At 48.1% G+C, this 24,919-nt stretch overlaps 4 non-coding genes across 4 annotated transcripts; 3 read left to right on the top strand and 1 right to left on the bottom strand.

Annotated features, from left to right (window-relative positions):
• The first annotated feature begins 644 nt into the window (after positions 1 to 644).
• TRNAV-AAC lies at positions 645 to 717 on the top strand. Its single transcript has one exon. It is a non-coding gene; the product is annotated as a tRNA-Val (tRNA).
• Positions 718 to 12,885: 12,168 nt separating this feature from the next.
• TRNAT-AGU lies at positions 12,886 to 12,959 on the top strand. The gene has a single exon. It is a non-coding gene; the product is annotated as a tRNA-Thr (tRNA).
• A 3,051-nt stretch (positions 12,960 to 16,010) lies between these two features.
• On the bottom strand, positions 16,011 to 16,083 carry TRNAV-CAC. Its single transcript has one exon. It is a non-coding gene; the product is annotated as a tRNA-Val (tRNA).
• A 5,057-nt stretch (positions 16,084 to 21,140) lies between these two features.
• On the top strand, positions 21,141 to 21,212 carry TRNAC-GCA. Its single transcript has one exon. It is a non-coding gene; the product is annotated as a tRNA-Cys (tRNA).
• Positions 21,213 to 24,919: the final 3,707 nt, after the last annotated feature.

The raw sequence follows: 24,919 nt of genomic DNA, 5'->3' as shown, positions 1-24,919 counted from the left end.
CTCCTCATTTCAAAAAAGATATACTGGCACTAGAAAAGGTTCAGAGAAGGGCAACTAAAATGATTAGGGTTTGGAATGGGTCCCATATGAGGAGAGATTAAAGAGACTAGGACTTTTCATTTTGGAAAAGAGGAGACTAAGGGGGGATATGATAAAGGTATATAAAATCATGAATGATGAGGAGAAAGTGAATAAGGAAAAATTATTTACTTGTTCCCATAATATAAGAACTAGGGGCCACCAAATGAAATTAATGCACAGCAGGTTTTAAACAAATAAAAGGAAGTTCTTCTTCACACAGTGCACAGTCAACATGTTGAACTCCTTGCCTGAGGAGGTTGTGAAGGCTAGGACTATAAGAGGGTTTAAAAGAGAACTAGATAAATTAATGGAGGTTAAGTCCATGAATGGCTATTAGCCAGGATGAGTAAGGAATGGTGTCTCTAGCCTCTGTTTGTCAGAGGATGGAGATGGATGGCAGGAGAGAGATCACTTGATCATTGCCTGTTAGGTTCACACCCTCTGGGGCACCTGGCATTGGCCACTGTTGGCAGACAGGACACTGGGCTGGATGGACCTTTGGTCTGACCCAGTATAGCCGTTCTTATACTCTTATGAAGGGAGGGGCAGAACCCTCTGACAGAGTTTCTGTAGTGTAGTGGTTATCACGTTTGCCTAACACGCAAAAAGTCCCTGGTTCAAAACCAGGCAGAAACAAAATTGCTTACTTCTCCCAGCTTCCCTGGCTGTCTAGCAAAGTTCCTACTGCTGGCATGTAGCTGTGATAAACCCAACCCCTGCAGGACAGAGGGTGGGGAAATGAGCTGAATAAGAGTCTTGGCATAAGCAGGAAAAAGCTAGAGGATCTGGGCCAGTCACCTTTTGGAGCCTTGTGGCTTGGTCTCCTCTGCCCTGGGAGGTTGGCTGATGGAGGCCGGCTCTTCCGGCTGGCCTCCTTTGTGTGACTTGCCAAAGGAGGAAGTGAGGCAAGAATGGGGCAAAAGAGGAAAGTCGAGCTGAGGAAGGCAGGGCAGAAGCTAAGCCCCTCAGTGCGGCTAAGTGGGGTTAGTAGAGCGCCACCATTCATTCTGCAAAGTCTGGGGAGGTGCGGTTGGCTGCTGGGAGGTAGGATCCTGTGCCTGCCTCTTGGCTTCCCAGGGATGGCTACTTGCAACCCAGGAGAGGAAGGATGGTTCTGGGTGAAAGGAAGACAAGCAAAGCTCTGGGAGGAAATTTGGTGCAGGGTGCGGGCTTTCTGCTCGGGGGTTGGGGTGCAGGAGGGGTGGCGCTAACCCCTGGCACTGCAACTCCCAAAGTGACCGGTACACACAACCCTGTGACAGCAGCTCCCAGGTCAGCGGGTACAATGAGTCTCCATGTGCAGCTGCCTGCAGGCGTGGCCCCCAGAGCTCCCATTGGCTGCAGTTCCTGGCCAATGGGAGCTGTGGAGTTGGTTCTCGGGGCAGAGGCAGCACATGGAGACACTCCCCCCACCCCAGGGGATGCTGGGACATGCCAGACACTTCTGGGAGAGGTATGGAGGGACAGAGGCAGAGTGGGCAGGGAGCCACCTTAGTGCTGCTGGCACATCTCTGCACACCCGTTGGGGGAGGGGGGGCAGAGGGCCTCCATGCGCTGCCTGGAGTAGGAGCAGAGCACAGAGCTGCCTCCCCTCCCGGGTCTATTACAGGAGTGGGTGAGTGGGCTCTTTTGGCCCGCAAGGTGCAGCAGGTCAGACTAGATGATCACACTGGTCCCTTCTAACCTTAAATGCTCTGAGTCTAAAAGGGAGAGGGAAGTAAGGGGAAAAAAAACCCAAACATTGTAATACCAGGGTGACTCCACCTGCTCACAGTATAGTCCTGCCCCTTTCTTCCTTCACTGGGTGTTTAATGACCTGCAGGACATTGATTCTCTCATTCCATTGATAAACTGATACAATGTGACTGAAATTAAACTAGTTTCCAGCTGAGAAAACAGCACCTCAGTGTGGTGGCTGGGAATTGAACCTAGGTCAACTGCTCAGAAGGCAGTTATGCTCATCACTATACCACCAACACATCTGGTGAAATTACTCCTTATGCTTGCCCAATGAGGCTAGGCCAGAATTGAGGCATTTTCCTGCCTGTTAAAATGTACTGGATTCTCTTCACAAAAAGGCCAAACACCTCTATCTTCACCTGGGTTTGAACCATCAGCCTTTCAATTAGCCACCAACTTTGTTAATCACAGACACAGGTAACTGCCTACTTCCCAAGCTTGTTTATGAAGCATTTTCAGGGATACAACTGGCTAGTGAGGGAGGCGCACTGCTGGGGTTATGAGTTCAGGCCTCACCCAACACACCGGTTTTCATTAGCCACAGAGCTTCCCCCATTGCTTTGTCTCATTCACATGGAAAGTGCCATACGAGGGTGATGAGAGTAAATTCTAAACTCTGAAATGCGGCGGTGGCCCAGAGATTGGGATAAGGGGTTGGAAGAGAAAAAGCTCTAGGAGTATAAAACCAGACAGTCACCAGGGGCAGGTACGGTACAACGCCTCAACAGGGAGCCATGGGGGGGCGGGGTTCACTCCCTCTGTTCGATGTCCTGAGAGGTATTTGAAGATGAAGATAACGCCATGGCTAACAAGTGACTGGCACGTCCTGGGTTCAAGAAAGGAAGGGACTTGGGTTAATAGTTTGAAGATTTGTGTTACCGTCACTGTCTGACCCCCCTTCAGCTCGGAGCAGGTTTGTACGTTGCTGGGTGGAACGCACAGACTCCTGGAGAGCAGGGGCAGCTGTTTCCATGGCAGAGAGCCTGACACTTAGGAGACTTTCTATACTTGCTGTTTTGAAGCAATTCAATAAAATAAGGGTGGAGCTACAATGTCCGGTCCAATATTTCAGCCCCCTGCTGCAAAAACGCTATTTTAGAATCTACACAGGAGGCTTCCAGTGCTAGGACACCTGACCAGAGAGCTCAGTGGGGGTATAACAGCTGCTGACTCTGAGGGTCCTGGGCTAAATCCACTTGCAGGTGAAAGTGTTTTGATTTATTTGATTGATAATGAGCACCAGCTACCAGGGGAGAAGCCCTGTGAGTCACTGCCACTGGGAAAGGGCAGGGGGAGAGGGAGCAAGAGGAGAAAGGCAGAGACATTGGATACGAGGAATTGAGGGGAGAAGAAAGAGAGAACAGAGAGACAATAAATGATTGAAGCAGAACAGGTCTCCCAACTCGATCTTGCTCATCACAGGTGTTCAGAGAGACAGGTAGTTGCAGGTTTTCCAGTGTCAAGTCTGAACTTTGATCCTAACAATGTGAGTTCAAATATCAAGGGGATCTCCACAGACCTGATCTCTTTCCCTTTTAGTATTTTTATTTTGACGTATTTGGCTTAACCGTGATCTTCTCTTTCCCCACCTGTATTGCAATTTGGGGATTATTTTTATTTTGCCTTCCTTTTGTTCATGTCATTATAATTGTAACTGCAAAGGAATCTGCAGGAGCAAAAACTGATTTAGTGCTTTATTTCCCCATCATGCCGGAACATCATACAAACAGCTCACACAGCTGGAATCATAACACGGAAGGCCAGGGGATGGGAGATGCAGGTTTCCAAGTGTTCTGTCTTTCTCAGATGAAAACATTCCAGCCCCTTGTGTGCCTCCATCCTGCATGACCTGCTGGACTTTGACACACTTATTGTCGCATTCTATGGATGTGATTGTAACACAATGTGACTGAAATTAAACCACTTCCAGACGAGGAGACAGAAGACAAAAAACCATTATTACACTGGCTGGGACTCAAACCCAGATCAACTACTTGGACAGTACCTATGCACAACACTATACCACCAATGCATCTAATATGAGTAGCTTTCCTGCAGGCTCTGTGTGCTGGCAAAGGGGGTGATATGTGACCATGGAATTAATGAGCAGGGTGGATGGGCTGGAAGCTGCCTGACAGCAGGGAGCAGAGTTCGGATCCCAGAGTGACTTAAAGGGGGCAAAGGTGAAAACAGAGCTCATTGGGAGCTGGCCCCACCCCAGGAGAGGGGAACTGAAACTCAACTTCACTCATAGAAAAATCTTCCCTGAGAAGGAAGGGGACAGCTTGTTTTAAAGACAAGGTTTATGTTTGTTCCTGCTACATATGGAGGGGCTGCGTAGTGCTGATTCCAGCCCCCCAGACTCTGGGAGGATAAGGAACAAATTCAGGCTGCCAGTTACCTGCAGGAGTGAGATGATTTTTTGACAGTGAGGGATGCCTCGTCCTAAAGGCCTTTGTCTGCCCCCTTCTAGTGACTGTTTGGTACAGGAATGCAGCCACCACTCCTGGGTCTCTGCTGGGGAAATAATGTTTCTGTGCAAAACACCAAAGCTTTTAACAGAAAGGAAGAAAAGGAGATGGCAACACAATGGGACTAGCACATAAGGAATGAAACACAAGATGCTTCTCCCATGTGCATTGACTTTTAACCTTGGTTGCGGTGTTGTTGTATCCATGTTGGTCCCAGGGGTCCTCTGGGGGGCGCCTGACATTGGTCATTTTCAGAAGACTGGACAGTGGGCTAGATGAACTGGTCTGACTCAGTATGGCTGTTCTTATGTTCTAACTGCTGTTTAGGAAAGAGACGACCTTTCAGGCTACACAAAACTGAAGCAGGGTGCTGGGTTAGCTCCAAAGCTTGTCTCTTTCACCAACAGAGGCTGGTCCTCTACAAGCTCTTACCCTCACTCGCCTTGTCTCTCTTGGCCTCTGAAAAGTGTTTTCTCTCCACTCCCTTTGCAGAGAAGTTAAGTTTCCCTTTGGGCAACTATCAGGCAGAAGCAATTGTATTGACCGTGACACTAGAACTGAAGATTTAATATTATAAACAAATGAGTCTAAACCTGAGGTTCTGGTTTCCACATTGGTTTTTCTAACTCAGTTCCCAATTCTCTTCTAGAAAGGCTTCCAGGCTGCCTGCCCAGCCCAGCAAAAGTGGCCAGGAGAAAGTCCACAATCCTGCTCTTTCAGGTAGTGGAAGGCTGCTATCAAATCCCACCTCACTCAGTCAGTCCCTAGTCTGTGGCAGTGCATGGGATTCTTCCGTCCTAAGTGCAGGACTCTGCACTTCTCCTTGTTGAATCTCTTCAGATTTCTTTTGGTCCAATCCTCCAATTTGTCTAGGTCACTCTGGACCCAAACCCTGTCCTCCAGCGCTTGGATTCTTTACATGCTTTCACAGAGCGAAGAGCACATGTTCCATGATTTCATAGGGCAGACTTTTGTGCTATTGGGAGTTTTCCCTGTGCGAATTTGACAGGTGGATCAACATAGAGACACATTGTGACCTTTCTCAGGGTACTGAGGGCTGTGAGTCTCCTTGCTGTCACCTGCCACAAGGAAGAGGGAGTTTTGCATTTGGCAGCTGGATGTTAGTGACCAAACTCACCAGCCTGCTGGAACTCAAGGACTCTCCTCTGAGCTACAGCAGCCACCCTAACCCCTGAGTTCCTTCAGTGTGTCCACCTCTGGGGTCCAGCCCGGATCACCAGATACTTGGTGAAATCCCAGATCCTCTCTTCCTGAAGTATCCCAAGATACTAGTTTTACTGTGGACCATTGCTACTGTATCTCACACAGCACTTGAGTGCAGTTATCGAACAAGCAAAAAAATTATTTAACAACGGATAGAGATTTAAACAAACAAACGTGAGTGATGGAAACCAACTGTTACCAACTAAACAAAGGCAGAAAATGATAGAAGAGAAAGGCCAGCACAAAAAACAGAGAGAGGAACAATAAGATACTAAAAGGACAATGGTTGGAACTCTCCATTTCTCTCAGTCTTTGGATTGATGGGTGCTAGAGCTGTAGCAAGAGTTGAGGAACCAGGGTAAATTAAATCAAATTAACTTTTCAAGATTAGCCATCATTTCCTGTACGACTAACAAAAACAAGACAACTTTCAGTTTTCCAAAATAATTCAGATTATCACACAGTCTCTTACTCTTTAACCAATAACTTCACCTCTAATTTAATTTTAATTGGTAACAAGAACATATTCAAAGATCACAAATGGTTGTCATATGTTAGTTTTCCTTTAATCCCCATTGCCAACAACTGAACCCTGGTTCTTATTGTGGTTTGTCCCAACGTAGGACCCAACCACTTCTGTGAGTTCATATATCTCAGGATCTTCTGCCATACGTGTTGGTAGAAGGGATCTTCTATGTTGGAATGTTTGCATCATGGAGAAAAATACCTCTCTTTTCACACTTTCTAATCTTTCAAAGTAGGAGGAGGTAGAGAAGTAATGTAAATGCATAAAGCACAAGAGAAACCTCTCTGGCCTACAGTAAAGACATTTATCGGGATAACTATATTGCTTAGGGATGTGAAAAATCCACACAGCTGAGCAACGTAGTTACACAGCCCTAACCCCCTGTGTAGATAGTGCTACATGAGTGGGAGAGCTTCTCCTGCCAACAAAGCCACCGCTGCTTGCAGGGGCTGCACTAATCAAGTCCGATAGGAGAAATCTCTCCCATTAGCTTAGAGCATCTGTAATAGCAGTGCTACAGCAGCGCAGCTACATTGGTGCAGCTGTGCCAACATCAGCTTAATTGTGTAGCCACAGCATCAGACACAAAACCATAGTATCAGGACTCAACATGCCTGGATCCGGAAGTCTGAAATTGGAGGCTGACAAATTCGTTGCCTCATTGGTTACCATCATTTCTATAGCCTGAAAGTCCTTATTACCCAGCCAGGCAGCCAGTTTGGGATCCACAGGGAAGGAATGTCCTATGAAGCACTCTCTCTTTGCATCCAAACAGTGAAGGATGACTGTTCTCAGTCTAACCCTGGCATACTTTGGAAGTGTAATCAGGGACACTGAAGTAGGAAGTGGAGTTGCACAAACAATTTTCCTTGGGTCACCATAGCTTCCTTTACTGGGGTGGAAACCAAGAACTGGGTGTGGACTCTTTCAACCTCAGCTCTTTCCAAATCCTTGGTCTTGGACAGGGGACATTTACACTTCTCTGAAGTAGAATACTTTACAAAACCACTTAAAATCTCAGCAGTGTTAATGAGGAATGGCTTCCCGAAACCTGCTCAGCTTTTCTTTAATTCAGTGGCACAGGTCCAGGGAAGGGACTGGATACAGGCCTGGATCAGAATCTTCATTAGTTACCAGAGCTGGAGATTCTATTTAAAAAAAGGCTATTTTTTTGAAGATATTACATTTTCAACACTGGTTTCATTTTATACACATCTTTAGCACCTACAAAGGATAAATTAGACAAAAATTCCATTTCTATTTCCTCAACATTTGTGTCATGAAAGGCTGCATTTCCCATAGTATAGGATTAGCTAGGAGAGATCTTCTGTAGGGTCTAGGTTACAAATGCTTTCGGAACCAATCTGTAACGAGGCGGTGTGGCTCCCCTCCTCCTCAGGGAGGGTCGAGCCCCACAAGATGCCAGAAGGGGCGGGGCCACAGGGCACTGGACCCGCCCCTCAGAGGGTCAGGAGGTGGCCCGGAAGTATAAAAGCCAACCGGCGGCACTCAGTTGAGGCCCAGCCGCCTTCGGGAGCAGACTTGCCAGAGGGTGCTTGCAACTGGGAGGCTGCTGAGGCCCGGGGGGGATGCCCGGACTGGCCGGAACTCCCCCGCGCCTGCTACGACGAGGAGCTGCCAGAGCCTCCCTGCGCCCACTACAAGGAGGGACTGCCGGAGTCGTCCCGTCCCTGCTGTTACCCCGAGGAACCCCTGGAGCAGGCCTGGCCGGACTTGAAATAAGCCTAGTCTGCAAAAGAAGCTTATTGGAAGATCTCTGAGGGTGAGATTTTATCTGTATTGAGTTTCATATTGTATTAGGTTTAGACTTGCATGTTTTTGATATATTTTGCTCTATGGAGAATACAAACTCCATAGAGAAGGAAAAGTTAATGCCTTAGAAGATTCTCTGTGTTTATGTGTGTGTTAGATGGGTGCGAGGGTGTCTAGAAAACACTCTCCTGTAGTCTCTTTTCTCTGATTTCCTTTAGAAAATTTGAAGCAGGGAGCAAAATCCCTTATCTTTTAAGAGGCTTGAACTCAAAGCCTTCAGATTATGAGACTGAGACCTACCAGCTGTGCTAAGAAGGCTGGGAAAAGATTTAGACTCAATGCATATAGAATCCTTCTACAGCCGTGACAGAGCCAGGGGTGCACTGGAAAACGCAGGGGGATATGGTGCTCAGACACCTTTCCTGGCAGCTAATAGATCAGTTTTCCCTGACAGTGAACAATCTACTGGAATTCATGGCAGCAGAGGGTGGATATTTCCAAGCTGAGCACCAGCTTCCACATTTCAGAACTTATTCTCCTTTTCCTAGTAGGGTACTTTCCATGTGAATTGGGCAAAACAAGTCGGGGAAGCTACAGGGGTAATAGAAACCAGTATTTAAGGTAAGGCTTGAACTCATAACCCCAGCAATAGCCCCTTTTGCACTAACCAGTAGCACCACTGCAGATGCTTCTTAGGCAAAGCTGGGAAGCAGGCAATTATCAGTCTCTGTGGTTCACACCTTTGCCTGCTAATTGAAAGACTGCTGATTCAAACCTAACTAAAGAAAGGAGGGAGGGATGGATGGATGGAGGGAAAGGTGAAACAAAAAGGACAAACCCTAATGTCCCCAGTGATTCTAAGGGACAAAATCCCAGGTGTGGAATAAAATTCTGCCTCCTTAAGCTCGTGTTTTCCATGCCTAGAATTCAACTCTCACCAGATGGATCAGACTGAACAGGTTTCAGACCTCCAGGAGGCTCTTGCCTTCTAAAGAAGGACGGCTGTTTTCTAGTAAAATCACTACAAGGGAAGGAGAAAACTCAAAAGAGGTTCCTCCTGGAACTCACATCCGTGAACCCGAATACTCTGTCAGTCCTCAAGGAGAGACCTGGAGAAGGAGACTTGCTGAAGCAAAGCCACAGGGGTCTCTGAGGTTTCCCTGGCCCCTCGCCCCTGTCCTGCCTGGATGATGTCAGCATCTCTCTGTGAGGTCACCCCCTTTGACCAATAGTCTGAGGTGCTGAAAAAGGCCTTTGTGATGTCACTGCCACACCCCTCCCTCGCTGTGCTAATGTCCTGCCCCTGGCCAGGCACTCTGGAGGTTTGAGCTACTCCCTGTAGATCACCCCACTCAAGGAGCGTTCGTTCTAGGAAGCAAGCTGACTAGACAGGAAAATATCAGACGCTGCTCCCAATGCTACACTCAGTTTTTCAGAAATTAGTTGACTTTATGGCCAGAAGAGACCATTAGAGCTTCTAATCTGACCCCCTGCATATCACAGGCCTCCTGTATGACACAAGAGCTACCTTGGGGGCAAACACATTCCAGAAAGGCATCTAGTCTTCATTAAATAACATCAGGAGATGGCAAATCCACCACTTTCCTTGGTAGCCTGTTCCTGTGGTGAATCATCCTCGCTGTTGAATATTTGTGCCTTAGTTGTAATATGAATTTGTCTCTTTTTACCTTCCAGCCGTTGGGTCTTGTTATGCCTTTCTCTGCTCAGTTAAAAAGCCCTCTAACACCCAATATTTTCTCTCCATTAAGGCCCTTCAACATTTCAGTGAAGTCACCTTTCAATCTTCTTTTGATAAGCTAAACAGACTGAGCTCTTTCAATAGCTCATTAGAAGGCATTTTTCTCCAGCTCTCAGAACATTTGGTGGCTCTTTGCTGCCCCAGCTCCAATTTCACCTCATCGTTTTCAACCGAGGACACCAAAACTGGAGGCAGCATTCCAATATCAGTCTCACTGATACCATGTCACCTCCTGTGACATTAATGACTTAATCTGTAACTGTATAGATCACCATTGCGACCACTGTTCTATATTTGCAGCCAATATTGTAGAAAAGTTGCTATGTAAGGGGTCTGTGACTGGCTGATTATAATGATGCTATCTCTAGATGTGTATCATTTTTGTAGTTGACGTTATGAATATTGGTTCTATGCTGTCCATATTTCAAACTCGTGCTCTGCTTCTGGGGAACACTCTAGACAAGTTGGTGTCAGTTCTGCCTAGCCTGCTTGATGGCCCACTAAGGACCATCAGCTATACAATCGACCCATTGAGAGAAGGCAGATACACCTTGTGACTCAGCAAGGTATGCAGGGACCTGCCTGTGGACAGAACTCAAAGGTTTTTCTATGCCACGTGCTGGATAGAGTGTCCTTGGGACAAAGAAAGCAAAGACCACGTGGCAAGAGACTATAAAAGACTGATGCCTCATCTCCATCTTGTCTTCAGTCCTGCTTCATACCTCTGGAGGGACTTTGCTACAAACAAGCTTCAGCTCTGTACAAAGGACTGAATGCCCCATCCCAGCTGTGGATGGATTCCAGAGACTTGATTTGAACCTGCAGTTTATTCCATCGCTGCTACAGGCCTGAACCAAGAGCTTTGCCATTACTTCATGTGAAGGATTAAAAATCTATTTGCTGTTTATGTAGCAACCTGGTGCATGGATTGTGCCAGCTCTTTTCCAGACTCAAAGTCCAGAGTATGGTCAAGGACCAGAGGCCTAGCAAATAGTGATAAGCTAAGAGAAAGCTGGGGTAAACAGAAAGCCTTGCTTGCTAAGATAGGCCTGGTCAGCAAATTGCCAGGTGTTGGAGCTAAGAACTAAAGAATTGTGTCTTATTCAGAGTTGCAGATTGAACAAAGAATCCCTGTTCCTATTGTGTTTGTTTCTTCTGTAGGGAGACGTTCTTCCCACAGATCCAATCTTGAGTTTATGAAAAGTTGTCACATGTCAGTATAAGATATGTCATCCTTCCACGTCCCTTCCCAGGGACCAATGCCTGCCTTTAGACACACAGAAAATCTTTATTGCCATATACTTTCACTGTTTCTTTGCTTTAACCCCTAGGAATGTACCTGTTGGACAATCAAAGGAGTTGCTCCATTCCTATGGACCCCAAATCAGAATTCAACATAGATATTTTATACTAACAACATTTTATCAAAGTATTAATGAAATGTTAACTTGCTAACTTGAGACCATGGGTGGAGACATTATGTAATCTGTTAACTATTGGCTAATGTGCTTATCTTGTCTTGCTGCAAAACCTATCCCGGGGTGTGGAACTGCCTACCCCGTCACTTTCCCCTGCTTGTGGAAAATCTATATATTCTATTGTAATTAATTAATTAACAATGTCTCTGAGCCTAATAAGCAAGGTGACACTCCGCCAGCACTGTGTGTAATAAACTCCTATTTTTGACCTCTACATGGTGTAGATTTGTGTCTTTCTCGGACACCTGCTGAATAAAGAGAAGATTCAGGATCCAGCCTGGCTGAATGTGTGTCCTCTCCTCACAGCTTGGTGATCTTTTGAGGAAATGGAGAAGACTGCCTTTGCCTAGCTGTACATTGCTTGCAAAAGAAACAGGTCTTTTTGGTGACAAGTGTTGAAAGGAGGCACTAGACAAATGTGGAGACAGGAAAAATGTTCCCCAACTGAACTGGCATCTGTGGATGCTGAAGTCACAACACAGAGCACTAAACACTATTTGAGAACGGCTGGTGTCAGAAGAGTCTCTAACAAGGCCTTTTCCCCCCAGCAGGGGCCTCTCTGTGCACAGAACTCCTGGTAGCGTGATGGCTGCAGGCAGTGGAGAACTCTATTTTGGCATCTCTTTGCCTGTTTTGTGGTCAGCATCTGCAGTGGCTGTTAAAAGGTCTCTAGATAGTGATCTTTGGGAAGAGCTGGCTGAAGAGCCTTCCTACTAACCAGGAGAGCCTGGCTTGGCCTGCCAGTTCTTCCTTGCTGAACCTAGTGTGTCTGTTGGCTCCTTTTTTGTATCTCTTTTCAAAAAAAGAAAAGACCTGTCAGCAGAATCCTTCTAAGTGCTTGTTCAAGACAGAGAGAGCCTTCCTTGCGGCTAAGTCTTGGTGTAATAGGGCATGTGGTGCCTCTTGCTGGCCATCCTGGTAATTAGTTCTGGTTCACCGGTGCGCCTTCATCTAGTGGCATCTGGCTGCATCGGTTTTATCATTAGGACCCATGTCGCTCTCAGGACTTCAGTGTCCTCTTATGGACACAGCCCTCTGGCTGTGCCCCACTCAGTTCTCTCCCCCCTTCCCAGGGGCAGCTGTTCTCTACCCAGACACTTGCCTCAGTGGTCGGCTGCAGTCCAGGGTGTAGCCACCTGTGTGAGAGGCTACGGAGGCAAAAGTGGTGAACCTCCAACCCTGCATCTGTTTCCCTGGACCATTTCCCCACAGCCCCAGCACTTTCCTCTGCCTTTGTATTAGGGCCTCAGTCTGGCAGTACTCAGCCAGAAGGTCACTCATGCTCCCCTTACCCACCCAGCACTACTCTGATCATGGTGCCCATCCTGCCCCTGCCAAACCTCCCTCCTCAAACTCCAAGCAGTGACTAACTCTTGCTGTGCTGAGCAGCCCTTTATATATGGGCTGCTCCAGCAAGCCTTCTCCTGATTGGCTCTCCCAATAAGCCCTTTCCTGATAGGCTGGGTTCTGTGCAGCCTCTGCAAGGCTGCCTTAATCTTTCTCCTGCTTGGTTGGGGGCAGACACCTCCCCACACTTGGAAAATGGCAAATGAGAAGTTTAGAGCTGGTGGAAAGGTTACCATGACTGAGAACTGAGCCGAGGTTGCTGCGACTGAAACACAGATCACTAACCGCTATATGATCACAGTGGCTGGTGGGAGAAGCACATGTTAGAAGCCCTCTGTCATCTCAGCTGTGGCTTTCTGTGCACGGAGAGCCAGACACCTCAAGGTCTGCAGATCTTGAGGGAAATGTGGAAAGTCTGTACCTTAGAGTTTGCAGGTGTTGTCCTGGGCCATCAAATGGAACAGTTGCAAAAACTTTCTTGAGGCAGGCACCATGGCTTAGCTGGCTAAAGCACCTGTTTAGTAAACAGGAGATCCTGGGTTCAACTCCCAGTGGTGCCTTGGTGTATGGCTTTTGTCTCCTCTGCTCACATTTTCCTGTGTCTTCCTAGGAAACAGAAGAGACCTCCCTTGGTATCCAAGTCATTGCTTGCTAAGGAAAAGGCTTCTTTGGAGAGAAGCATTGGAAAGAATCAAATCACAAGCCTGGAGTTGATGAAAAGGCTGCTGTGACTGGCATTAGCATGGTGGTTGCTTTGACTGCAATAGCTGCAACACGAGAGCCTGCGCCACACGTCCTTGTGATTCACTGGGGATGTCCACACACAGATGTCATGTCACCTTCCTTTTGATAGTCACTGATGAAAAATGGAGCAGTTGGGAGAAAAGTCCCAGAGAGTGGCACCGTGGCTAAGCTGGCTGACTCACCTGCCAGGTAAAGTGGAGTTAGGGATGCAGCACCCAGTGGTGCCTTGCCAAATGTGTCCGCTCTTCCCATCTTTTGGTCAATCTTCTGAGGAAACAGAGAAGAGTGCTTCTGCCTTGCAATGCAAATGCTTCCAAAAGAAACCGGTCATTTTTTCTGACAAGCGTTGGAAGGAGGCACCTAAGAAATGTGGAGACAAGGAAAAGGTCATCGTAACTCAACTTGCATCCATGGCTCTTGGGGCCACAACGCAGAGCACTAAGCACTGTATGACCACAGCAAAATCTAAACTTTATGCCTTATTACACTAGGCAGTAGTTAGGTCAAGCATTTTTCTCACCCCACTGGATGTTACCCTCCTTAATACATAGAATTCCCCCCTTCATTTTCTCAGGATTCCTGCTGCTTCCAACATAGGTGGGGGAGGACAAAGGCAAAAACATGATGCCACAGTCTCCTATTTTATATCCTTAGTTCAAGTGTCTAGAAGACACTTGCCCAGACGTGTCCGGGTGGGCTCTGCTGAGTCACTAGGTTGGGGAATCCTCCTGGTGTGGTCTTGTGCAACTGACTCATAGACTTGAGCAGTCCCCACAGTGTTGTGTTTGGGCATCTGTCATTGAATTGGAAATCTCTTAATTACAATTCCTCTGCTGATTCATGGTTGTTGAACTCCCTCCTTGGCAGGGGTTACTAGCAAAATTATAGCATATTTCAGTAACAACCATACAGCAAAATGCACAACTTCATACACCCTCGTGCTATACATATTTGGACAGAATAACCGATTTCAGCAGATCATGACTTTTCATGTGATAACTTACATGGAATGGTTTGTATGACATATCACAGTCATATATGAATGATGAATATGTGAGCTACAGGGGGCTATTTTGAGGTACATCATGTCACAAAAGCCTCCAGAGACTGGTCTTTGGGAAGAGCTGGCTGAAGAGCCTTCTGAGTAACTGAGAGATCCTGGCTTGGCCGGCCAGTTTGTGCTTGTGAATTAAACTTGTTCGCTGGGCTCCCTTTTTTGTGTCTCTTTCACATAAACAGAGCAGAAGTTCTTGGCCAATCCTTGACAGTGCTTATTCAAGACACAGAGAGCCTCTGTGCTGGGGCAGGGGTAAGGGTGCAGGAGGTGGTCGGAGGGGGGTGCTTACCTCGGGCAGCACAGCTCCCAAAGTGACCTGCACACACTCCCCTCCTGCAGTGGCTTCTAGGCAGTGGGATCTGGGGGCGGGTCAGCTATGGAGTTTGCACTCAGGGTCGCAGGGATATGCCAGCTGCTTCCAAGAGCAGTGTAGCATGGAGGGAGGGGACAGAGTGGGCAGGGAGCTGCCTTAGCACTGCTGGCACATCTCTGTGCGTTGCTTGGGGAGGCATCAAGTCTCTGTGGGCTGCCTGGAGCGGGGCAGTGCCCGAGGGGGCTCAGGCCACCCCTTTGCCTCCTCTCTCCAGGCTCCTAGCCCATTTTGCTGGCTGACAGGGATTTTAGGGTGCAGCAGCGCAGGGAGCAGGAAGGGCGAACCACAGTGGCTGCCTCCCCTAGAATTATTTGCAGTCGGGATTTCCCCCAACAGTGCCCCACAGGGGTCCAGGGTCAGCTCCAGCACAGGCCACACAGGAAGGCTTAATGCTCGAGCTACAGCACATGCTGGGCAGGCTTGAGGCCAGGGTCCCCATGGCAGGAGAGAAGAATACTCAGCCCCTGGAAGGGCAGGCTGGGCTTCCTGGATCCCATTTGCTTACAGCCAGGGCCCTGTCCCCACTCCCAAGTCGTCCATCGTGCCCCCAGGTCAGCCAGAATGGAGCAGCAGTTTTCACTGCACCAAGTCCACTTATGGCTTACAGGCAAATCCCAGACCCACCACAGCCCACCATCTTGGCCAGAAAGGAGCCTACTCAGCTTCACCATTGCTTCTTTTCCTTCCACCCAGAACCCCGCTTCTCCTGGGCTGCAAGTAGCCATCCCTGGGATGCCAACAGGCAGCCACAGGGGTCTATCTCCCAGCAGCCAACCGCACCTCCATGGGTTTGGCCCTCAGAAGGGCAGGCGGGGATTTCCTGGATCCCAGTTGCTCACAGCCAGCCCAGCCTCCACCTCTAAAACCATCAGTCATGCTGCCAGGTTAGCCATAAAGGAGCAGCCATTCTCCACTTGGACTCAGCTTTGCTAGTTTTCCTTTGACCCAGAACCCCCCTTCTTCTCCTGGGCTGCAAGTAGCCATCCCTGGGAAGCCAAGAGGCAGGCACAGGAGTCTGCCTCCCAGCAGCCAACCACACCTCCCCAGGCTTTGCAGAATGAATGGTGGTGCTCTACTAACCCCACTTAGCCACAATGATGTGCTTAGTTTCTGCCCTGTCTTTCTCAGCTTGACTTTCCCCTCTTTTGCCGCATTCCTGCCTCACTTCCTCCTTTGGCAAGTCATGCAAAGGAGGCCAGCAGGAAGAGCCGGCGTCCACCAGCCAATCTCCAAGGGCAGAGGAGGCCAAGCCACAAGCCTCTGAAAGGTAACATGCCTAACTCCTCTAGCTTCTCCAGCCTGACACCAAGGTGCTTTCTCCACTGCTGTCAGCACCTTCTGTCATGCAGGGGTTGGAGTTATCCCAGGGACAGGCCAATAGGAGAAGGAGGAGCACCTTCCTGATCAGGAAGGGGATCTGGGAAAAGGGAACCAGTATGTTTCTGCCTGGTTTTGAACCAGGGACCTTTTGCATGTGAGGCAAATGTGATAACCACTACACTACAGAAACTCCATCTGCTTGGCTGCTGCTCACCCTGCCACAGACCGATGGACAAACCTAGAGAAAGTGGTGGCAGCCCCTCGATAGGTCAGCTGGCAGAGCAGAGGACTGGAGCCGGCACTCAGGAAGTCGTCCTTACCTCGCCCGTGTGACTCCAGCTTGAGGGAGAGCTTCTTCTTCTTCCGCTTGCTGACAAAGAGCAAGAGAAGAATGAAAGGTCAGGTGGGCCAACTCGGTGCAGAAGCCCATGCTGTCTTTTCCTGCTGCATAGCCTGAAATGAGGGACTCGTGGCAGTTAAAGGCCCTGCTGCACTCTCAGAAAACATCCCACCTGTGCACAAAGCTGGATAGAAGAGCCTGCTAGTCTAGCACACTCCCAACTGAACTGTTTCAGCAGCTGCTAGGTTTCTTTTTGGCTCATTAAACCACATCTTCAGTCGCTGATGGCCAATGAGAGAGCGACATCGCTTGCTATTTTAGCACTTGAAAATGCCATTGGCCAATCTTTGGATCTCTTTAATGCTGCACTTCAGTTCATGGGTGAAAGGTGATAGAAGCGACCTTTCAGCTAAAGGCCTGGGGTTAACATCCTAACGCTGTCTCCTACTGTAACACTATTTAATCCTGGCCAGCCCTGTGCTGGTGACAGTTCCATTTCTAGATGTTAGTACGTGTCAGTTACCGTTAAAATTAAAAAGTTTCTACATGCTTAAAGAAAATGCATTTGTTTTATTTGCTTATATATGGCATGAATAAATACAGGTTTACAGAACCTAGCCTGCAAATTTAGCATCTTATATGACAGAGAAAATCATGCATCGAAATTGTACATCGAAATCATGTACTGAGCTACAAATGCCATGAAAAATAAGATATTCAAAAGATTAACATATGGGGGGGGCACCGAAGACATGTCTTGCCTGGAGTGCCACTTGGTCTAGGGGAGGCCCTGTCTGGGAGAACAAGATTTAGTGTCACATCCCTATTTTCAGGCTGTAATCTGTGGGCACCCTTGTCTGGGGGAGGGATCATGGTAGCCCAGACTCAGGGCTGGAACAGGCCCCTGATTGAGGGGGTGGCTGCATGGTTTACAGCGCTCTGATGTCTCAGACAATGTGTCTCTCCCAAAGCCTCAGATCTGCGTTCCCAGAAGGCTTCTGCGCTGCCTCCGCTCCTTTCACCTTCTACAGCAAGGAGCAGCAGCAAAGGTCAGGGATGAGCCATAGGCACTAGGTGGGGGGCAGAGGCTTCAGGAGCCCAGAGTGTTTGCCTGTCTGGGCATTTTGGCTGAGACCTCAGGGACACATTGTCAGGCAGAATCCCAGGCATCTGTATGAAAGGAGCATAGGGACTTAAGAGCAGCCAGACTGGGTCAGACTGGGTCCATTTTGCCCAGTGTCCTGTCTTCCCATAGCGGCCAAAACCAGGTGCCCCAGAAGGAATGAACAGAACAGGTAATCATCAAGTGATCTATCCCCTGTCACCCGCTCCCAGCAAACAGAGACTAGGGACATCTTCCCTGCACATCCTGGCTCAGAGCATGTCCCCCATGAATCGATTTAGCTCTTTTTTTGAACCCTGTTATAGTCTTGACCTTCACAACATCCTCTGGCAAGCAGTTCCGCAGGTTGACCGTGCATTGTGTGAAAAAATACTTCCTTTTGTTTGTTTTAAACGTGCTGCCCATTAATTTCATTTGGTGACCCCTCGTTCTTGTGTTATGAGAAGGAATAAGTAATAATTCCTTATTTACTTTCTCTACACCAGCCATGATTTTATAGACCCTTATCATATCCCCCCTTAGTCATCTTTTCTCCAAGCCAAAAAGTCCCAGTCTGATTATTCTCTTCCCATATGGCAAACACTCCATACCCGTTTCTGAACCTTTTCCAATTCCAATACATCTTTTCTGATATGAGGCAACCGTATCTGCAAGCAGCATTCAGGAGATGGGCATTCCATGGATTTATACAGTGGCAATAAGATTTTCTCTCTTATTATCTGTCCCTTTCTTAATGATTCCCAACATTCTGTTTGCTTTTTGCTGGTTGCTGCACATTGAGTGAATGTTTGCAGAGAACAATCCACAGTGACTCCAAGATCTCTCACTTGAGTTGCAACAGCTATTTTACATCCCATCGTTTTATATGTAGAGTTGGGATTATGTTTGCCAATGTGCATCACTTTGCATTTATCAACATTGAAATTCATCTGCCATTTTGTTGCCCTTTCATCCAGTTTTGTAAAATCTCTTTTTAGCTCCTCACAGGTTGCTTCGCATTTAACTATCCTCTGTAGTTTGGGATCATCTGGAAATTTTGTCACCTCGCTGTTTAGCAGATCATTTATCAATATGTTGAATAGCCCCGTGCAAACACCACTAGTTACCTGTTTGTATCCTGAAAACTGACCATTTAGTCCTACCCTTTGTTTCCTAGCTTTTAACCAGTTATTGATCCAGGTGAGGATCTTCCAGAGGTGAAGGTAAGCCGGTCCGGTCCGGTATGGGGTACTGGCAAGAGCGGGTACGCTGTGCTAGCCTGGCCCAGCTTCCCCAAGCTGGTGATTTAAAGGGCCCAGGGCTCCCTACAGAGGCCAGAGCCCTGGGCCCTTTAAATCGCTGCCTGAGCCCCCCTGCCGGAGCCCTGGGGTGCAAATCACTGCCGTGGACGCTGCTCTCTCCCGCACCACGAACACAGAGCAGAGGCGGCGGGAGCTTCCTTACAATGTGGGGGGGCACTGTTGTCTGAACTGTGGTGCTGCCATGACACCCCTTCCCCAGGGACCCACATTCACACCACCCCTCCCCCGAGACCACACCCACAGAACACCTCTTCCCCCCAAGACTCCACCCTATCCCCCCCTCCATCATTTGTCCTAACAGCCGAAAAAGAGTGGTGGGGCCATGGCCCTCTAACCCCCTGTTCCAGCACCCCTGACACACAGCTAAGCAGGCAGCTGCATGTGTGTGTGACAAGAGGCTGCTGTGCTGAGCTGAGCCAGTGAGGGAAGCAGGGGCTGATGTTGGGGCTGTCCCCTGCCCCCTGCCTGGTTGCTTGCAGCAGCTGTCTGAAATTAGAGACAGTGTACCCACACACTCCCTCTCCCCACACAAACACAGTCTCTCCCACACACACACTCTCTACCCCACCAAGCACATTGCAGTGGAAAAGCAGCTGGCAAACTAGTAGGATTCCCATGGAACAATGGGATAGAGAAACCTGCATCATGTGATGCTCTACCAGCCCAGGAGGCATTGCAAACCCTTCCCAAAACACCTGTAGCCAGTTGCACAGCTATGCACAGTGCCCTGCTCTCTGTGACCATCCAAGAGTCTAGCCTGGATGTGCTCTGGTAACACAAGGGGCCTAGTGTGGCCATGCAACAGCTGTTTAATTAAAACACTTTAAAGCCACATTACCTAGTAGTATAGACACAGCTTGAAAGCAAGACAAGACCCAGCTCTCTTGAAACTGGAGGACTACAACTTCTTCTGTAGTTGACAGGATTTGAACCTGCACAGGGAGCCCCCAGTGGATTTCTAGCTCATCACCTTAACCACTCAGCCACAACTACTTGCTCAAGATGTGTCTCTCACTACACTCTAGTTCTATTCTCATTGAGTGATCAATTCCAGTTGTTTCCTCAGACCAGCTTCCACAACACACACACTGCTGTGCCATTGTGTAAGTGTGTCCATGGCTGAACTGCAAGAATTCCTGCTCATTTCCCTTCTGGCAGGAGCACGAGGAGAGTGTGTTTGTGGTCAATGATGTTCCTGTAGATTGTTGTCCATTTCCTGCCTTGATCATTCAGACAGTTCCTTTACCATCATATCCCCAGCACATCAGGGATTGCAATAGCAGGGGGCAGGTTTTCTCTGGGGCACTGAGATTTGTCAGGGGGTTGGTGGCTCCTTTCTTTCCTCACCCTGGAGTAAACTCGGCTTTTTATTCCATCCTTGATGTTTCAAGGAATAACAAGAGATGACTGAGGAAAGAGATGGACAGGGCGAGTCTCAGGGGAGGGCCAGAGAGGTGTGGGTGGTGGACAGGGCAGGTCAGGGGAGGGAATAGAGAGGTGCAAGTGGTGGGCAGAGCTGGTCTTAGGGGAGGGGGCAGAGAGGTTTGGGTAGAGTGAGTCTCAGGGGAAGGGCATAGAGGTGGGGGCAGCAGGCAGACCTTGGGGTAGGGGTTGGAGAGGCACAAGGAGGCCTTCAGGGAGGAGAGGAGCAAGCAAAAGGTGGACTAGCAGGCCTCAGCCAAAGAGGAAGAGCAGGAGTGGGAAGTGGCCAAATGAGAGTGAGAGCAGAGCACAGGTGGGGCCTCAGAGGGAGGAGAATGAGTCAAGGGGGTGGAGTGGACAGAGATGCCCAGAGGATTCAGGTTGCCTGAGGCAAAACAATTTTGGGGGCCCCTTCCATAAAAAAAGTTGCAATACTATAGAATGCTATATTCTCATGGGATCCATGCAGGGCCTGGGCTAAATTACCCCACTTGCCCCCCCTCTGGGTGACTGTGCCCTCAGCCTCTCCTCGTAAGTCCCCTGCCCCCTAATCATTTTTGTTGCCCTCCCTAGACTCTCTCCAATTTGTTTCTGTAGTGGGAGGGCAAAAACTGGATGCAATGCTCCAGAAGTGGCCTCATCAGTGCCGAATAGAGGGGAATAATCATTTCCCTCGATCTGTTGGCAATGCTCCTACTAATCCAACCCAGTATGACCAATTACCCATATTGAATGCAGGCCCAGCAATATTTGATCAGTTGGTTCCTGTCCATTCAGGAGGTTCTTTCCTACCTATTCATAAAGAATGAAGATGCTCTAAGCAGAGAGGAGAGAGCTGTCCCGTCCGTGTAGTTAATCCATCTCCCCGAGAGGTGGTAGCTATGTCACTGGGGGAAACTATGTGGTTGGGTGTGCAAGTTGTGGTGTCTCCATGCATCTATAAGTTTAATCAAACCCCATTTTTAAAAGCACTGTGGTCTGGGAAAAGAACAGGAGATCTCTGAGGCAGGGCCTTTCCTTCAAAATCTTTAAGATCACTGACTTACTTCCATAGCAATCATGGGGGTGTAGCTCAGTGGTAGAGTGTTTGACTGCAAATCAAGTGGTTCTTGGTTCAAATTCAAGTACCCCCTTACAAACCTCTTCTGTCAACCAAAAAAAAAAATGCATTTTCAGTATGTTCAGGAGCCCCACTAAATAGGGATCACTAAAATGAATGGCAACACTCAATATTTTCCTCTGCAAATGCATAAAAACCTAGCAAACATGTGACTCCACTGAAATCAGTTCCAATCCTCTAAAGGATTAAAGAATCCTTACTGAGGTTGCAGGAAAAAACCATCCCGATATGCAGAAAGAATAGTAAATATGGCAGGCGACCAGCTTGGCTTAACAGTGAAATCCTTGCTGATCTTAAACGAGAAAAAGAAGCTTACAAGAAGTGAAGATTGGACAAATGACCAGGGAGAAGTATAAAAATATTGCTCAGGCATGCAGGAGTGAAATCAGGAAGGCCTAATCACACTTGGAGTTGCAGCTAGCAAGAGATGTTAAGAGTAAGAAGAAGGGTTTCTTCAGGTATGTTAGTAATATGAAGAAAGTCAAGGAAAGTGTGGGCCCCTTACTGAATGAAGGAGGTAACTTAGAAGACAGAGGATGTGGAAAAAGCTAATGTATTCAATGCTTTTTTTGCCTCTGTCTTCACAAACAAGGTCAGCTCCCAGACTGCTGCATTGGGCAGCACAGCATGGGGAGAAGGTGACCAGCCCTCTGTGGAGAAAGAAGTGGTTTGGGACAATTTAGAAAAACTGGAGACCAGCACAAGTTCATGGGGCTGGATGCGCTGCATCCCAGGGTGCTAAAGGAGTTGGCGGATGTGATTGCAGAGCCATTGGCCATTATCTTTGAAAACTCATGGTGATCGGGGAAGGTCCCGGATGACTTGAAAAAGGCTACTGTAGTGCCCTTCTTTAAAAAAGGGAAGGAGGAGGACGCGGGGAACTACAGGCTAGTCAGTGTTACCTCAGTCCCTGGAAAAATCATGGAGCAGGTTCTCAAGGAATCACTTCTGAAGCACTTAGAGGAGAGGAAAGTGATCAGGAACAGTCAGCATGGATTCACCAAGGGCAAGTCATGCCTGACAAACCTAATTGCCTTGTATGAGGACATAACTGGCTCTGTGGATGAGGGGAAAGCAATTGATGTGTTATTTCTTGACTTTAGCAAAGCTTTTGATATGGTCTCCCATAGTATTCTTGCCAGCAAGTTAAAGAAGTATGGGCAGGATGAATGAACTATAAGGTGGATAGAAAGCTGGCTAGATCATCAGGCTCAACGGGTAGTGGTCAATGGCTCCATGTCTAGTTGGCAGCCGATATCAAGTGGAGTGCCCCAAGGGTAGGTCCTGGGGCCGGTTTTGTTCAATATCTTCATTAATGATCTGGAGGATGGTGTGGACTGCACCCTCAGCAAGTTTGCAGATGACACTAAACTGGGAGGAGTGGTAGATATGCTGGAGGATAGGAATAGGATACAGAGGTACCTAAGACAAATTAGAGTACTGGGCCAAGAGAAACCTGATGAGGTTCAACAAGTACAAGTGCAGAGTCTTGCACTTAGGATGGAAGAATCCCATTCACTGTTACAGACTAGGGACCGAATGGCTAGGCAGCAGTTCTGCAGAAAAGGACCTAGGGGTTACAGTGGATGAGAAGCTGGCTATGAGTCAACAGTGTGCCCTTGTTGCCAAGAAGGCTAACGGCATTCTGGGCTGTATAAGTATGGGCATTGCCAGCAGATCGAGGGATGTGATTATTCCCCTGTATTCGACATTGGTGAGGCCTCATCTGGTGTACTGTGTCCAGTTTTAGGCCCCACACTACAAGAAGGATGCGGAAAAATTGGGAAGAGTCCAGTGGAGGGCAACAAAAATGATTAGGGGGCTGGAGCACATGACTAATGAGGAAAGGCTGAGGGAACTGGGCTTGTTTAGTCTGCAGAAGAGAAGACTGAGGGGGGATTTGATAGCTGCTTTCAACTACCTGAAAGGGGTTTCCAAAGAGGATGGATCCAGACTGTTCTCTGTGGTACCTGATGACAGAACAAGGAGTAAAGACCTCAAGTTGCAATGGGGGAGGTTTAGGTTGAATATTAGGAAAAAACTTTTTCACTAGGAGGGTGGTGAAGCACTGGAATGGGTTACATAGGGAGGTGGTGGAATCTCCTTCTTTAGAGGTTTTTAAGGTCAGGCTTGACAAAGCCCTGGCTGGTATGATTTAGTTGGGGATTGGTCCTGCTTTGAGCAGTGGATTGGACTAGATAGCTCCTGAGGTCCCCTCCAACCCTGATATTCTATGATTATATGATTAGATGCACTAATGGTCTCTTCTGGCCATAAAGTGGACTAATTTATGAAAAACTGAGTGTAGCATTGGGAGCAGCATCTGATGTTTTCCTGTCTAGCCGGCTTGCTGCCTAGAACGAACGCTCCTTGAGTGGGGTGATCCACAGGGAGTAGTTCAAACCTCCAGAGTGCCTGGCCAGGGGCAGGACAGTAGCACAGCGAGGGAGGGGTGTGGCAGTGACATCACAAAGGTCTTTTCGCAGGACCCCAGACTATTGGTCAAAGGTGGTGGGGAGGTGGTGACCTCACAGAGAGATGGTGGCCTCACTGACATCAGCCAGGCAGGACAGGGGCAAGGGACCAGGGAGACCCCTGTGGCTTTGCTTCAGCAAGTCTCCTTCTCCAGGTCTCTGAGGACTGAGAGTATTCGGGTTCATGGCCATGAGTGCCAGGAGGAACCTCTTTAGAGTTTTCTCTTTCCCCTGTAGTGATTTTACTAGAGACCAGCCGTCCCTGTTTAGAAGGTAAGAGCCTCCTGGAGGTTTGAAACCTGTTCAGTCTGATCCATCTGGTGACAGTTGAATTCTAGGCATGGAAAACACGAGCTTAAGGAGGCAGAATTTTATTGCGCACCTGGGATTTTGTCCCTTAGAATCGCTGAGGACATTAGGGTTTGTCCTTTTTGTTTCACCTTTTCCTCCCTCCCTCCCTCCTTTCTCTTCATCTCTTGCTTCTTTTCTCCTTTCTCCTGTTCCCTTCCCAACAACAAGAGGTGTGTGTGTGTGTGTGCGTGTTGTGGGGGAGTGCTCTGCAGCTTCCACTGTGGGAGGTCCACCCAAAAATGTGGGGCTGAAATAGTGCTCAGGCAGTGATCCCCACCAGTGACCTGGGCCATCCTTTGGGCTCCCTGGTGAGAACCCTCAGCCTCCCGTCCTTAGTCTCTACCCTGATTGGCTGAGCAGGAGGTTATTGACAGGGAGGAGACTCAGATCCTTGTTGTTCTCTTTTAAGACCAAGGAAAAAAGTCAGAACCAGTTCTATGTTTGATGAATTTTGCTGCTTCTCTGCATTAATTGTCTCTGAGCAGTTCATGATTCTAACATTGCAGTTCTCAAATATTTGCTAAATAATTCTGTGCACTGTTGTTGGTCTGGAGTTCATCTGAGAGCACTTTATTCAGGTCATTCAATGTCTGAAATTCAAGATCCGAGGGTTAGTTTGAAAATCAGGGCTCTTGGATCCTATTCCCAACTCTGCCACTGACAGGCTGGGTGACCTAAGACAAGTCAATTCTCCTTTCTCAACCTTAGCTTCTCCCTCTTTCAAGTAGAGATAATAATGATCCGCTCCTACCTACCTCATGGTGGGTGGAGGATGGGGATCCATCGGAGAGTGTCACTAGGAGTAGGGCATAATATGAGGTGTCCTATCACGTTTACTCAGAGCAGATTAACACATAATAGAATAGCTGAAATAGTCTATTTGATCTGTATTTTT

The sequence above is a fragment of the Gopherus evgoodei genome, unplaced genomic scaffold, assembly GCF_007399415.2.
Source record: "Gopherus evgoodei ecotype Sinaloan lineage unplaced genomic scaffold, rGopEvg1_v1.p scaffold_85_arrow_ctg1, whole genome shotgun sequence".
Classification (NCBI taxonomy): Eukaryota; Metazoa; Chordata; order Testudines; family Testudinidae; genus Gopherus; species Gopherus evgoodei.
The sequence above is the reverse complement of the archived record's forward strand: the minus strand, read 5'-3'. Positions and strand labels throughout refer to the sequence as shown.